Source organism: Aythya fuligula, chromosome 9 (assembly GCF_009819795.1).
Source record: "Aythya fuligula isolate bAytFul2 chromosome 9, bAytFul2.pri, whole genome shotgun sequence".
In the NCBI taxonomy this organism is placed as follows: domain Eukaryota; kingdom Metazoa; phylum Chordata; class Aves; order Anseriformes; family Anatidae; genus Aythya; species Aythya fuligula.
In genome coordinates this window covers 121,889-126,699 of record NC_045567.1, presented here as the reverse complement: position 1 = coordinate 126,699, position 4,811 = coordinate 121,889, and positions in this window count along the sequence as shown.

The window sequence follows — 4,811 nt, the reverse complement described above, 5'->3', positions numbered from 1 at the left end:
TTTGTTCATTTCTACAGTCTTGTTTTTCTGAAATGGTAGAACTCCCTGACCTTTTCCCAGGTCTAGCAGTGGTTGATACAACCTGCCTTTCAGCAAAGGGCACCAGATTTCAAAACCATTCAGAGCTGAAGGTAATGTATCTAAGTGCTGAGCTTCAAACATTATCAAGTCACAAACAAGCTTCAAACATTGTCAAGTCACAAACAAACATTATCAAGATCACAAACAAGCTATACAGGAGAAGAATGTTCATGATTTACCTCATCCACAAAGGACAATACACACAAATAACAAAACAGAACAGTAGATTACTCAGCAAGCTGTAAAAAGGAATTTCAGTTAAGCCTCAGTGTGGAATAGAGCCATTGCACTCAGTCCACTCTCTTCCTTGAACCTATCTTGCTGGTGTTTTTGATGCAGCCTGGACTCTCCCATTACATTTCATCTCCCTTTACTCCCACTCATGGTCACCCTGCTGTGCTGTGTTAGCTCCAATACAACTTCACTATCTGGATCGCATTTAATGAGATGAAATGGAGATTCATCTGCCTGTCTAAATCCGTATGTTAAAACTGGAAGTGGATGATTGCACACTGACAGCCTGATTTACCCTCAGCCCCCTGTGGAGCCCAGAATTGGAACTGAGGAATACTGAGAGAGACAATGTGCTAACAACCCATATTAGATATCCTGGAGAGATGTCAGCAGTGGGCAGATACTCCTGTATCTCCTTACAGTATAGCTCTAGCACCCACTTCAGCAGCATCTGGTTCTGGCATTGATGGAAACATTATATAGGTGTAAATGGTGTGCTGATCCACACCAGAAAATAAACTCATCAGATACAGCAAAAAGTTGAAAGACCTGGTTCCTATCAGTAAGGTGCTGAGTGTCTGGTTACTCTTGTACTTTTTTAGATTATGATCTGTTCAGTATAGGCATGATGTCTCACTACACACCACGTGCTGATTTCAATGCCTTAAGAATTTTACGGGAAGGGACCTTAAGTTTTTTGGATCTTTGAGCTGTTGCTGAGTCCTGCCATGACCCAGCCAGTCTTACAGATGCCAGAGTATGCTTGAGTATGAGAATCCACCACAGCCTTGTACAAGGCATCCCAAGGACAAGCTAATTAAACAGAAGACATCCATAACAAATGGCTGTGAGGTCAGTCCTAATTGCTTCGTTAAATGTCTTTTTTCTGCTTGGCACTAAACAGTTAGATTCTCAGTGCTTGGCTTCAGGGAATTCTGGCACTGCCAATACCTTTATTCACTGCTTATATTTCAGTATATTTCACACTCTTTTCAAGCATGTAGGAATTCAAATAGTATGCACAAACATCCTCTAGCTAAGGATATAAAATATTTTTTGAACACTAAGCCATTCATTCAGTGGTCATATGATAAAGCTGGAATACATTCACTCTTAATTCTAAACAATGGTAAAAAAAAATCCCACAGGAGGTACCCTGCAAGAATCCACTGACCCTGCAAAATAACAATTACACATTTTGTTTCTCACCTGATGAGTCAATAGCAGAAGTAGAAACACTCCTAAGTCATGAGACCTACCTCTGTGGTCCCTAGCCTAGATCTCATCACTCTCACTCTTCCCTCTCCCAGTTCCTGCTCACATGTTAAACTGCATCTACATGTATAATTGGGGTGAGGGGGAAGATACCTACACATAGCTACCAAACAGTAGGCTATAAGCATGTCCGAGGGTACACAAGTTGAAAAATCCTTTGATGAATTACAAGATGCAATATTAATAATATATAAATACATAAAATAAATATATAAATAATATAAATTATATATACATATATAAATATAAATACAAATAATTATTTATATAAATAATATATAAATACAAAGAAAATACCAGCAAAGTTTGGAGTAGTGATTCTGCTGATCCCAGCATCTTCAAAGTACTCTCAGAGGTCTTCAGAATATATTCAATAATGTCACTCTTCAAAACTAATATTAGCCATAAAAACATATTACTAAATAATGGTGGTGAGAGGGTCCCCATAATTCAAACACGTGTGGCTGGTCTGGAGCACATGCTAGGATTTTGCTACATGACATCGAGATCTAGATGATTCTGTGAAGACATACATAAACAGGGTTATGATTTGGGCATCGAGAAGTTTCTCACTGATGTTTTGGAAATTAATAAATATCAAACAGTATTAAGAAGGCAAATTTGTCAGTCCAAGATTATAAAAACTGGCAATATTTTGTGACTAAAAGATAGTAGACTTTTTCTTTTTCTTTCTTTCTTTTTTAAATAGGTCAACAAACTATCTGATTCATGATATCTATAAATATTGAGAATTCCTAGAAAAAGAGGTATTGTTTAGCATCAGACTTTTGGACTCAGTTTGACAACAAATGGGATGAAAGGCTTTAATAGAATGCTTCTTTAAAGGATGCTTCTGAAATGGTAACCCTGATGCATATTTTTTCCTTTTATCAGTATGCACTTAACCTTCATAAGTTTTTCAAAGTGGAATACCAGAGTATTTTTATTCCTAAAACTGAAGAAATCACTTCTTTATCATATCTTTATCATAAAAATATTGAACAGTTATATTATACAGTTGGGAAGAAAAAAAAAAAAAAGAAAAAAAAAAAACAAACAGTGCTTAGAGCTAGTTTATGAGCTAATCTAACAGTTAACCATCAATCCTGAGATGCAAAATGAAAAATTTAAATAATATTCCAGGCCATTGTTTGGTTGACTCCTTTTTGACCTAGTCTGTGATGGAAACAGAAAAGACTGTCATCAGAAATTATAATATTCAGAAATTCTTGCCAGCTCAGTAGCTTATGGCACTAATGCTGTGTCAGTGACTGGAAAAAGGAAAAAAAAAAAAAAAATATATATATATATATATATATATATATATATCTCCAACTGCATGAAGAAAAAATATGTATCTGAAAAGTAAACTCAGGCATTGAAATCTGGCAGTCTTCTATTTCCAAGATGTTTCTCAGTGCTCAACAGGGAATGACGACATTTGTTTGATTACTTCTTATGATCATTTATTCATCGCAAGATCTGGGCTTGATCAGCTTCACATTATTGTTTTTGCAGTGTTCATGGGTCCACACCATTTTATCTAATTCCGTAGATCTCATCAACTTTAAACTGAAGTTTCTGAAGACTTTGCAGTATTGTTTTGGCATTCTGTCAGAATAACTCCTGCTGTCATCCTTCTTAGAGACTTGACTAAGATTATTGCAGGGCAAGAGCCTGCAGTGCTACAAATTAGGTCATTAATTGTAAAGTAAGTTCAAACTGTATGATTTGGCAAACACAGCTTTTGAATAAGCAGGTTCAGTAGTTTTGGAATCTCCTTTTAAGAACATATTTATCATGGGTCATATTGTTAAGTATAAACTGCTGCATTTTTGGTACATTGATTTTTAAAGCGTATTTATTGGATACTCTGTATATTAGGCTGCTGCAGCTTTACTGAGCTGACTCCAGAGAATCTCATTTTAAAAGTGCAGTGTCTGATGCCACAGTCATCCTTAAAATGGTCATCAACAATACTACATTCTGCACTTTGAAACTGTCAATATATCTTTTATTCTGAGACTAATATATTTCATTTTCACACATTATATTAAACGCATATATGCAGATTCCTGCAAAATAGCAGACATGGTGTCAAAAAACATCTTCAAGATTGTCTGTGTCTGAAACCCTGGAATCTACCAGGTCCCTTAGGTGTAACAGAATTGAGCTCAATTTTCATTTTTTATATATTTATACACTGATTCTTTTAGGGGCTGCCTTTCAAAAACATCAGTCACCTCAGGTCACAGCACCAGCAGACAATTAATGTAACATTTAATGCCAAGTACAAGTTAATGAAAATTAAGCAGATGCAAGCACTTAGCATGATACAAATCCACTATTCTCAGACATTTTAAGCACAACATGAAAGGAAAAAATAAAAATGTTTTTGTGTGACAACATTTTATACTATCTTGGCCTACAGGTCATTCCTACTGGAGAGTTAATTTAAAAGATGTTTACCTCTGATTCTCACATGACTAAATTAGAGAACATGCAAGAATCAGTGAATATATTATGTGGAGTACGTGTACAACTCTACTGTGACTAGAAATTTCTACACCTTCAGTTCTGCAGACATCTGATTTACTTGGAGAGAGGCAATTGAGCAGTGAACAAGTTCAGTACCTTTCCTCTCTGTTGAGAAAAAAAAAGGATGATTCATATGTCCAAACTGTATTTCCTCTTCCTCTGTCAGTCAGCCCCAGTCCATTTGGGAAAAGAGACAGAGCTGTGTGATTAAGATGACTGATCACGCTGCAACAACATCTTATAGATGTCTGCCATTACATAAGGTGATAATATAGTAAATAAATACAGTAAATAAATAAAAGTAAAAAGTATAAAGTAAATAAAGTAAAGGTTGTAATCCAGCAGCCAAACTTTGAACAAAAATAAATAAATTAAAAATAAAAATTCCACAAATAACAGAAAAGAACAAAATTAAATTCAGTTTCTCAAATCACAAGTTTACTCAGCTCAAGTAGTGAGATTCCTTAGCACTCTCCCCCCACACCTTTGAGAGTTTCAGCTGTTTTCACAGGTGTGAATTAAAACAAACATTAGAAATCGTATGCAAATAAAACATGGCCAAAGGAATAATCAGTCAGCTGATCAGTAGGTTGTTCTGGTGTATTTTTGATAAAAAGGAGGACAAAACAAATTTATAAAAGCAGCCTAGAAGAACTGAAAATGTGGTTTTCGTCTTTGAAATA